Below are 12,634 nucleotides of genomic sequence, written 5' to 3' on the forward strand. Positions count from 1 at the left end.
CTTAATTACAAAGTAGGAGGAGAGTGATTTATATAGTCACTCTCTCTCTTCATTAACTACCGAAGCTCATGGGTCATGGGGAATGTGAAAACTCATTAGTTATGTGTCATAGAATCATATTCTATGACACATAGTTAATGTGTAGATAAGAGTGGTGACTTTGGACCTTTGAGTGCACACTCTCAAGGGTGTGTTCACCCACTAGACTAGGTTGAGCTTGATTCTCAACACGCCCCCTCAAGCTCAACTTTGGTCCCAGATCTTTGATGGGAACGCCCAGATCCTTTAATATCCTCTTGAGCCATACGGCTTCACATGCAGCCACCGTCATGCCACTGTGCTTGAAAGAGCGACGATTGGTTGTTTCTTGCTACTCCAGGAGATGGCTCCACTTCCGAGGGAGAAGACGAAACCAGAGGTTGATCGTTGGTCGACTTTGTAGCCTGCCCAGTCGGCATCTATGTACCCCTCGCGTTGAATTGGTGCGGCCGACTTATAGAGAATGCCATAGTCCATCGTCCCGCTCACGTATCATATCACTCTCTAACACAATCCAAATGGATATCTCATGGCGTTTGCATGAATTGGTCAAGAAGGTCGACCGGATAACTCAGGTCTGGTCGAGTGATCGTTGTTAGGAAACAGGTCCCTCCGGATGGGAAGTGAGAAGAACAGTACTGATGAGCAAACTTGGCCGAGGTCGAAATCGAATGTGGAGTACCCGGTATGAGCCGGATGGTGCAGACCTGGTGAGAACCTGATGAGGAGTACCCGACAACGGAAGACCCGGTGAGAACCGGATGACGAGTACCCGGCAAGCGTCGGATGATGCAGGCCCGGTGAGGAGTGCTCACCGGATGAAGGGACATATTCATAAATATGTTTCCTGAGAGTCCATTGGGGCTATATGTGTAAATAGCCGAAAAATCATATTAGTATAAATATGACTTAGGGCAAACTCTTTTATGGTAGTTGTTGTCATTCTTGTTGGTGTAAGATTAGAGTGCGTAACAGTGTACAGAGAGAGTGAAAGAGAGGAAGAGGTCGTTGCCTCTGTTGTAACCGCCGCATGTGGCGAAGATAGCAAGCTCAAGGTCGTGGCCTCGGTGCTTTCTTATTGTACATTCTAATATAGTGATAGTTTGGAGTCTGTGAACTCTCGTGGTTTTTCCCTCTCAGGGTTTTCCACGTTAAACATCTTGTGTAGTCTTCTCTCCTTTGTGTCATGCTTTCATTTCCCGTTTCCTGTGTATGATTCTAAGCTCGGTTGTGGCCGAGTGTTGCGCATAGGGAGAGAGCAGTTCCTGTCAATCGTGAGGTAGATAAGACTATCGATCAGTTGTCGATACTAAGTCGGCTCACACTTTGTGGTGCCAGAATTGGCATCTAGTTTGAGGTTTCGGTCGAGAGGTGTTGCCACAAACTTGCACTCAGTCATCCCAAACTTGTATAACAAGTTGAGAATGTAGTGCCGTTGGGAGATCATAATCCCGACTAGAGTCCGAATTACCTCGATGCCAAGGAAGTAGTGGAGCTCTTTCATGTCCATCATCTCGAATTTGTTGGAAAGGAGGGATTTGAACTTGTTGATGTCGACTAGATGCTCACCTCCAATTACCAGATCATCCACATACAGGATGACGACGATCGGACTTTCGGAATCGCTTCTTACATAAAGAGAATTGTTGGATTTTGACATTCGAAAGCCGATTCGATGAAGATATTGTATTATCTTCGAGTGCAAAGCACCTGGTGTTTGCTTAAGGCCGTAGAGGGGCTTCTTGAGTCGACATATGGCTTTCGGATGAATGTTGGATTCGAAGCCGGGTGGTTGTATCATGTACACCTCCTCTTCTAAGTCATCTTGAAGAAAAGCATTCTTGACATCCATCTGGTGGAGGTGCCACCCTTTCGTTGATGCAAGCGCTATCACGGTTCGCACGGTTGTCATCTTTGCCACCGGGGCAAAGGTCTCTTCATAGTTGACACCATGTGTTTGTGTATATCCCTTTGCTACAAGTCGAGCTTTGTAGCGGTTGATGGAACCGTTGACATTATACTTCACTTTGTATATCCATCTGCAGCCGATTGCCTTCTTGTGCGATGAGCGAGGGATGAGATCCCATGTCTCATTCTTGCCAAGAGCTTGCATCTCCTCGTTCATCGCTTCGACCCATCGTGGATCTTTAGCGGCTTCGACAAAGCTCTCCGGTTCTCGAATTGCTGCCACCTTCATCATAAAGGCATAGTGGTATGCCATATAGTCGTTGTAGTTGAATCGGCTAATTGGATTCTTCTCTTTGGTGGAGTGATAAAGTTTCTCATTTGCCGATGTGAGTGCTTTCTCAACTCCGGGTGACCTCATAAGAGGCACATCAAAGCCATTGAACTCACTATCGAGTGAATGAGTCGATTCATTGTCGTCGAAGTGATCGTCTTCATATTCCGGCATTTTGGCATTCCCTTTGTCCATCTTTGGACTTGGCCGAGATTTGCTTTGGTTGCTCAGAGGCTCTTGTGGTCCGCTCAATCTGGTTGAGATCGAACTCTCTTCGAATATTGACCTTAGTTGATCATCGTATTCTGTGTTGTCGAGGTTGTTCGTAGATGGTTCAGGAGGAGTCGACTTGGGTTTGTACCATGATGTCGATTCGTCAAAGACGACATCCCGACTTACACGAGTCTTCCGAGTAGAGGGGTTGAAGCACTTGTACCCCTTTTGCTCTAGTGAGTACCCCACGAGGATGCACTTCTCTGATTTTGGGTCAAGCTTCTGCCGCTTCTCATCGAGAATGTGCATGTATGCAATGGAGCCGAATATCCGTACATGGGATAGATCCAACTTCTTCCCATAGTATTTCTCGTGCGGGGTGACCTCGTGCACTCTGGATGTTGTGCAATGATTCATGAGGTAGACGAAGATATTTGCAGCTTCTGCCCAATATGACTTGGGCATATGCTTCTCATTTAGCATGGCCCTTGCTACTTCGAGGATGTGCTGATTCTTGCGTTCAGCTACACGATTTTGTTGCGGTGTGTGTTGACAAGTGAATTCTCGTCGAATTCCTTCTTGTCGAAGGTATGCTGTGAACGCATCAGAGAAGCATTCCTTTCCTCTGTCTGACCGAAGACATCGTACATGACACTCATTTGTCTTTTCGACTTCGCTTTTGAATTTTTGGAAGTGTGTAAACACTTAGTTCTTCATCCTCACGGGAAAGATCCATGTGTATCTAAAGAAGTCGTCGATGAAGGTAACATAGTACCGACATCCTCCGAACGTAGCCGTCTGTGCCAGTCCCCACACATCTGAGTGGACTATGTCCAATAGGCCTTTGCTCACGTTTCTCTCCTTCGGGAACGGGTGTCGATGTTGCTTGCCGAATTGGCATGCTTCACATACTCCTTCAATCTCTTTCTCTTTGAAGGTCGGGAGCCCAATGACGACACCTTTCGATTGCATCGCCTTGAGTTTGTTGAGATTGATATGGCCGATTCTTTTATGCCATAGCTCTATGTCAGTGTTGGGTTTGAGGCCCTTTGCAAACATGGCCGATTTTACCTCGTTTGCTTCGAGGATAAACATTCGGCCTTCCCTTCGACCACGAGCAATTAGTCGGCCTTCCTTCTCGATGAAGCAACCTCCTTGGTTGAATCAAACTTGCATCCCTTGGTCCACAATTTGGCCGAATGAGACCAAATTCTTCGTTATGGTGGGTACATGTAAGACATTTTTTATGCAAGTTTGTTCACCTTCTTTCCCGAATGGGACATTGTCGGCATGCCGAATCGGATGAGTGGTGTCGTCTCCGGTCTTGACATAACGAGGTTGATCCAGCTCTCGAAGGTCTTTGACCCATTCTTGATGGGACGTCATATGGTTTGAAGCACCGGAGTCGACAAACCATACATCCTCCGGATTGGAAGCATTAGTCAAAGTAGAGGCCGACATAGAATTTGCTCTATGTCTCATTACAAACATTCCGCCATGATCTTCATAGTCAGAGTTGGTGGCGTAATTGGTGAGTTGTCAGGTTGTGGAAGCCGACTCACGCTTCTTCTTTCAACACTCTTCTTCATGGTGGCCGATTTTTCCGCAATAACCACATTCGATCAAGTTTTGTCGACTCGAACCGGAACGGAAGCTCCCCCTTCTTCCGAAGGTTCCTCGATGGCTTCCGTTTTGTTGTTGAAATTGGGAGTTGTTGCCATAAGTTGGACCTTGTCCACCACGTCCTTGGCCGAATCGGCCTCTTGCTCGGCCGCGTCCTCTTCCTCCATTCGAATGTGTGTAGAGCATGTGGGCTTCTGAGGTGTTGCTCCTTGTTTGAACATGGTTTTCTTCAACCAACAACATAGATTGAAGATCAAAGAAAGAGGGAGGATTCTCCCTTGCTAGGACGACGTTTCTCATCGCGTCGAACCGTGGTGCAAGGCCACCGAGGCATATTTGCACCATTTCGTCATCCTCCACATTGATGCTTATTGAGCCGAGTGCATCATAAAGCTCCTTGATCTTCAAGGTGTAGCTTGTGATGGACATATCCCTTTGTTGGATGTTGTTCAACTCTTGGCAAGTTGAAGCTTCCTAGCAGTCGTGTTGGCTTCGTAGATTTTCCCACGCTTCCTTCGGCATCTCGACTTCTCGAATGAAACCGAGCATGTGGTCGTGAACACATGTCGCCAAGCAATACATTACTCGACTCGCCGTTTGCTCCCATGTTGCATAGTCGACGTCTTCCAAGTCAAGCTGGTTTTCTTGCGTTCCTTTGATGTAGCTCCAATAGCCTTGATCGACAACGTATTGATGCATCTTGTACTCCCAAGATGCGAAGTTGTTTCGGTTCAACTTCTTACTAGGGAGAGCGCGCCCCATTTGAGTATTCATGGTGTTCGATGTAGATTTCTTCCTTCTTCTTCTCTCTTGAATACGAGCTATGTAGTCGCACTACGATAATGATGAGCCGGTGCTTCTTGAACGTCGGCGTGGAGCTCAACACACACGGATGGGCGAGATCAAGCTACCAAACCGCTCTGATACCATGTAAAGAATCGGGTATGATTCTTGTGCAGCGGAATAGGTTAGAGATGTGCGTTATGTGTGTGTGTGTGTGTGTGTGTGTGAGAGAGAGAGAGAGATAGGGGAGAGAAACAAAAGATAGATTAGAGAGACAATAGAATTCTCGAGAAGATGTATATTACAAAGGAGATTAATCGACTTAATTACAAAGTAGGAGGAGAGTGCTTTATATAGTCACTCTCTCTCTTCATTAACTACCGAAGCTCATGGGTCATGGGGAATGTGAAAACTCATTAGTTATGTGTTATAGAATATGATTCTATGACACATAGTTAATGTGTAGATAAGAGTGGTGACTTTGAACCTTTGAGTGCACACTCTCAAGGGTGTGTTCATCCACTATACTAGGTTGAGCTTGATTCTCAACATTATGTAACTACTAAGTTACATGGTTGACTAAAATTAGTAGACTTAGTTGAGCTTGATATCGGAACACACCCCCTCAAGCTCAAGTATGAGGTGTCCGACATCCGATTTTGCTTTTGGTGTTGTCTGACTATGTCAAGTTGGTAATATTTGGTTCCTCCCCCTCAAGTAGTCGACAAAGTCTTGGTGTGTTAATTGGTTGAAGGCTGAGTGGCACTGAAAACTGGCGAAGCTTGTCTGTTGATCAATACCGATGTGTTGGAGGTAAATGTCTCCCGCGACAATGCCTCCTGAGCATAGTGATAATGAACCTCGATGTGTTTCATTCGGGCATGGAAAACCGAGTGTTTGGTTAGTTGTATGCTACTTTGATTCTCACAGTACATACATATCGACTTGTCGACTGACTCATTGAAGTCCTTTAGTAGCCGCATCAACCAAATTACTTCGTAGGTGGCTATGGTCGCGCCCCTATATTCCGTTTCGGTGCTGGACAATGTTGAGCTTGATATCGGAACACACCCCCTCAAGCTCAAGTATGAGGCGTTTGACATTTGATTTTGCTTTTGGTGTTGTTCGACTATGTCAAGTCGGTAGTTTTTGGTTTTTGGTTCCTCCCCCTCAAGCAGTCGATGAATGCTTAGTGTGTTAATTGGCCGAACGCCGAGTGACACCAAAAACTTGCGAAGCTTGTCGGCTCCTAAGGCCTTGGCAAAGATATTTGTCGTCTGTTGATCATTACTGACCTGTTGGAATTCAATGTCTCCGGCAACAATGCCTCTTGAACATAGTGATAATGGACCTCGATGTGTTTCATTCGGGCATGGAAAAACAGGTTTTGGGCTACTTGTATGCTACATTGATTGTCGCATTAGATACGTATCGACTTGTCGAGCGACTCATTGAAGTCCTTTAGTAGCTGCTTCAACCAAATTGCTTTGCAAGTGGCTATGGTCGCGCCCCTATATTACGCCTCGGTGCTGGACAATGCAACTGTTGGTTGCTTCTTGTTACTCCAAGAGATCACTTCGCTTCCGAGTGAGAAGATGAATATGGATGTCGAACATTGGTCAGATACATTGACGACCCAGTCGGCATCGGTGTATCTTTCTAGCCGAATAATTGCTCCTTCCTTGTAGAAAATTCCTTGATCCATGGTTCCACTAACATACTGTAAAACTCACTTAACACAATGCAAATGTGTGTGGCACAGTATTTGCATAAACTGACTAAGGAGGCCGACCGGATAGCTCAGGTTGGGTCAAGTAATAGTTAGATAGATGAGACTCCCGATAATTTGCCGATATTGAGTCGGCTCACATGGTGTTCTGGAGTCTGTGTGCAACTTTAGGTTGCAAGGGGAGTCGAAATTGGCTTGTGGTCAGTCATACCAAACTTGAACAAGAGATTCAGGATGCAGTGGCATTGGGAGAGAATTTTGCCATCGCCGGTTCAAATGACCTCGATTCCCATAAAATAATGAAGTTCATTCATGTCTTTCATCTTGAACTTCCTAAAGAAGAGCATCTCGACACCACTGAAGTTGTTCTGAATACACAATGAATTGTCGGATTTAGACTTTTGAAAACAAATTCGGTGCAGAGATTGCATTATCTTTGAATGTCAAGCCCTTGGCGCTTGCTTGAGGCCGTAGAGGGGCTTCTTGAGTCGGCATACGACATTCAGATGTGATTTCAACTTGTAGTCGTGTGGTTGTACCATGTACACCTCCTCCTCCAGCTCCCCTTGGAGGAACACATTTTTCACATCCATATGGTGGAGGTGCCACCCTTTCGTTGCCGCGAGTGATAGGACTGTCTAAAGCGTGATCATCTTTGCCACCAAGGCAAAGGTTTCTTCGTAGTCGATGTCATGGGTTTGAGCATACCCTTTAGTGACAAGCTGAGCTTTGTATCAGTTGATGGAGTCGTCGGCATTGTGCTTGATCTCGTAAATCCATCATCAACCAATCGCCTTTCTGTGTGGTGGAGGTGCTACAAGATCCCGGGTCTCATTGTCAACCAGTGCTTGCATTTCTTCGTCCATGGCTGCAATCCATCGGGGGTCATGAGCCGCTTTCAAAAAACTTTCCGGCTCTGATTCGACTACTACCTTCATCATGAAGGCATAATGATCTGCCATATATTCATTTTAGCCGAATCGAGTAACCAAATTCTTCACTCAGGACGAGCGTAGGAGTTTTTCGTTCCTAGATGCCAACGCTTTCTTTACGTCGGGGGTCCACATAATGGGCACTCTGAATTCACTATCTAGAGAGCGAGCCGACACATCTGAATCGCTTTCGTTGAGGTGGTCGACTTCATATTCGGGCATCTTACCTTTCCCTTTGTCTAGCCTGGGCGATGGTTGTGTTATGGTTCGATTGCTCCGATGGTCCGCTCATCATGGTTGTGCTTGGACTGGCAAGAATGGGTCTCGGCTGAATGTTGTCGTCTGAGATGATGTTCGACTCTTCCTCAGTTGGGCCAAATGAAGTCGAATAAGGTTTATACCAAGATGTCGATTCGTCGAAAATAACATCCCAACTTGCCCTAACCGATCGGGTAGAAGGGTTCAAGCACTTGTATCCCTTTTGTTCAGACGAATATCCCACGAAAATGCACTTTTCGGACTTCAAGTCAAGTTTTTGTCGTTTTTCGGTCGAGATGTGAACATATGCGACACTTTAGAACACTTGCATCTGTGACAAGGTTGGCTTCTTTCCAACCTAAACCTCGTGTGGAGTCAGTTCGTGTGCTCTAGTTGCTGTGCATCGATTCATAATGTAGACGGTCATGGATGCCACTTCGACCCAATAATAATTCGGCATGTGCTTCTCATGCAACATGGTGTGTGTGCCACTTTAAGTATGAGCCGATTCTTTCTTTCAGCTACCCCATTTTGTTGGGGTGTGTGTCGGCATGAGAATTTTCTCCATATGCCTTCACGTTGGAGGTAGGAGATGAATTCGTCAAAGAAGTACTCCTGCCCTCCATCTGATCGTAGGCAACGAATGTGTTGACCCATTTCTTTCTCCACTTGGTTCTTGAGCTTTTGGAAGTGGGAGAGCACTTCACTCTTTTTCTTCATTGGAAAGATCCAAGTGTACCAAGAGTGATCGTCGATAAAGGTGACGTAGTATCAACATCCACCAATCATCGACATTTGAGCTAGGCCACATACATCCGAGTGGATCACCTCGAAGAGACCTTTGCTTACATAGCTCTCCTTTGGAAATGGGAATCGATGTTGTTTGCCAAATTGGCATGCTTCGCATACTCGGTTGACTCGCTTCGACTCAAAAGTCCGATAACTACTCCCTTCGACTACATAGCTCGGAGACGTTGGAGGTTGATGTGACAGATTCTCTTGTGCCACAACTCGATGTTTGTCTCGGCTTTGAGGCCTTTGCCATACATGGCCAAATTTACCTCATCTGAATCAAGAATAAACATTCGGCCTTCTCTCCGTCCTCTAGCTATGAGTCGACCATTCTTTTTTATGAAACGACCTCCATTGTTGAAACAGACTTGCATGCCTTGCTCCACGATTTGGCCGACCGAAACCAAATTCTTTGTTATTGTAGGAACATGCAAGACATTCTTAATGTAATTGTTGTTGCCCTTGCTGAGAGGAATGTTTCCGATATGCCGAATGGTGTGTGGTGTCGTCTCCCGTCTCCAGTAGCTGGGTTGATCAGGTGTGCGCAAGTCACTGAACCACTCTTCATGGGATGTCATGTGATTTGAGGCACACGAGTCAACGAACCATACTTCTTCTGATGGAGATGTGTTGGTCGAACTGGAGTTCGACATGGTGTTCGCTTTGTGCCTCATGACAAACATGCCTTCGTAGTCTTCAAATTCAAAGTTAGTGGCGTAATTGATAACTTCCTGACTTGTGGAAGCCGAATCACTTCTCTTTTTCCTGCACTCCTCTTCGGTGGCCGTTCTTACCACAGTAATTGCAAGTAACGGGCCTGATTTGCCGACCGTGTTCAGCATGAAAACCCCCCCTTCTTTCGAAGGTTCCTCGAGTACTTCCGTTTGCTTGCCAAAGGGTCGAGTTATTTTCATGATACTAGTTGACTCATCCTCCTTTGCCTTGGCAGAACCAACCTCTTTCGCCTCGACCACGTTTCGAATTCAAAAAGAACATTTGCCCTTCCAATGTCTTACTCTTTGTTCTCACATGTTTCTCTTTGACGAATAACATGGATTGAAGGTTGAAGAATAAGGAAGGGTTCTCCCTCGCTAAGATTGTTGTCCTTATTGGGTCAAATCGTTGTGCGATGCCACCCAAGCACACTTGCACCATCTCATCCTCTTCAATGTTTATGTTGATGGAGCTGAGTGAATCACATATGTTCTTGATTTTGCTTGTGTAGTCCGACACAATCATTCTTTTTGTCGGATGTTGTTCAACTCTTGTCGGAGTTGAAGCTTGCGAGCGGTCTTGTTTGCAGCGAAGATTCGTCTCAAATTCTGTCGCGCTTCCTTAGGCGTCTTCACATCACAAATGTGACAGAGCATGTGATTGTGGACACATGTTGGCAAACAATACATCACCCAACTCACCCCTTGCTCCCATGTTGGGTAGTTGACGTTTGTGCTGCCGGGTTTGTTTTTAAGCGCACTGTCTATATAGCTCCAATACCCTTAGCCGACTAGGTATATTGTTCATCTTGTATTCCCAAGATGAGAATTTACTCCGGTTTAGCTTTTTGTTAGGGAGCAAGTTGCCCATTTGTGCATTCATGTTGGGGTAGTGTCTTCCTTTGGCTTTTCTACCCTTGGTTATGTACTTGTGCAACGTAGCAACATTGCAGTAGCGGATAACCAAATTTGTCGTCGGTGTGTCGAACACACAATCATTATGAATCGGGTGGGCTTAGTGGATATGCTAAACCACACGCTCTGATACCATGTTAATAATTAGGTAATTAACTAAGGGTTAATTGGTATCTAATTATGTGAATATTTAATCACGTGTGTGATTAAGTTGCGGAAGATTATGTGATATGTGTGTGTGTATATGTGTGAGAGGAAGAATGAGAGGAAGTCACAGTTGAGTGGAGGATGATTAACGAGTGTTGCACAAGAAGCTCTTACTTATATTAAAAAGACATCATCAAGTTACAAAAATACCCACAATGAGGTATATATACATCTCATGTGCAAAGGTGCACATGTGTGAGGAGAATATAAGTACAAGGGTGTAAGTCCTTCATTGAATGAGCTCAATAGTGGGGAGTCTAGAGATCTCCCACTTAAATACTAGGAACAAAATCATTTATAGTCACCATTCAAAATAGATTCTATTTATGTAACTACTAATTTACATGGTTGACTAAAACTACTAGACTTAAGTTGAGCTTGATATCTCAACGCAAATGTTTGTTAGAAACATGGTTATATTATAATTGTGGGGACTACACTTTATTATGTAGGAACAATGTCGTGGTGTGGGGTGTTCATGAAAGGAAATACGTGAAACTCGAGATATAAAAAAGGAAAAACAGTCAAGTTGAAGGATGAAGCGAAAGTATGACTTGAAGGACATGACACTGGAGAATCCTTAAAAAACAAAAAGATGTAACTCAGTTAGTAAGAGCTTACTTGGAAAATATTAAGGTAAAGCGTTGAATCTCCATAGTGATCTCCATTTTGCTCACAAATAGGTGGCATGAGAAGATAAATATAGGTGCATGCAAATGTGAAAAAACCAAGGTGCACATTGCATACTAAAGAATATCTATTATTTTGAATTGCATGAGGAGCTTTAGAAGCCTATAAAGGGACAAGATAGCTCATTGTCCGACAAAGTCGGGTTTCATCTCATTTGTATGTGAATTGATTTTGTGATTTCTTGATGTATCATGCCTATATAAAATTGGAGAAGGGACGTGTTAGATTATTGTATAAATCATTGTTGGAGAAGGGATGCATCGGATTTTTCAGCTTGATAATACAAGAGAAGTACGAGGAGATACACAATTTTGGGTTAATTTCAACAAAAGTGCTCAATGCATAAACATGAGGACTTCATAACACAAATTTCAAAACATGATTCCGAACATTGGGCAAAAGGTTATGAGCAATCATAGATTTTTCAAAAGACGGCAGTCAAACCTACTTATATGCCAATCGAAGTCGGTGTCACGGTCACAGGACAATGTCTGACGGGGAAAAGAACAAATTAGAAATTTCAACGATTTTTAATTCCTCGGGTGACATCAACATCGAGGAAATTTCGTCGAGTGCAATATGGCATTCGAGGAGTTCCCTTGATCGAGGAAAGGCCTTGATCAAGGAGCTCCCTCATTCAATGGAAGTCCTTGAATCGAGGGCTTTCTTTGTGGTGGTTATGAGAAACACTCTAGCAACCACCACATATTGCATGTTGACAACTACGACTCTCACGTCACCTCCATGCATGTAGGTGACGTTGGCAAGCCATGTAACTTGCCATGTAACTTGCCTCAACCCTTACTTTCCGACTTTAGGATACACATAAAACAATATAATTAAAATCCATGCCCACGTAAACTAAACTCATTTTCTGTTTTCCACAGATACCCCCGACAAACCAATGTACAAATACACTTTTAACACACATATACATATAATTCAATTTTCATAAAATCTTGTACACATACCTACACATATGAAAAATGGTTTCTAGGGTCAAGAAGCTACTTATTTAGCAAATGCAACATCCTTAAGCAAGGAAATCAAGACAACTAACTTGACCTACACTATTCGTTTTAGATTTGATCGGGAACATATAACTTACTTGCTAAAATTGACTCAATGAGGTCTTATCCATCATCTTGTTATAGAAGAGTAATTTAGATTGATTTGCAATGGTAGAAACCTCCACTTGTACTCTTCTTATTTAAATTCTTCCTTAGTGATCATCAATCAATAAACTCAGCAAGCGACAATAGCGAGAGTTTGGCACTTGTACACATGGAACCATTGGAAAGAGAGAATTATTTACCACAAAGGAAATATAAATGCAACCTCCACAATCGAGGGAACCATCAAAGACCAAGAGTGCGAGAGCTTATTTTCGGGTGGTCACACAAGTCATTTAGCATGAGCATAAACTGCGATCTTATTATCGTCTCGGAACAAATGATATTGTGATCTTATCGTCGTTCAAAAATGATCCAAGAAGAAGATT

The sequence above is a fragment of the Azolla caroliniana genome, unplaced genomic scaffold (genome assembly GCF_043228905.1).
Source record: "Azolla caroliniana isolate FFs.n. ecotype wild unplaced genomic scaffold, voAzoCaro1.0.p SCAF_14, whole genome shotgun sequence".
Classification (NCBI taxonomy): Eukaryota; Viridiplantae; Streptophyta; class Polypodiopsida; order Salviniales; family Salviniaceae; genus Azolla; species Azolla caroliniana.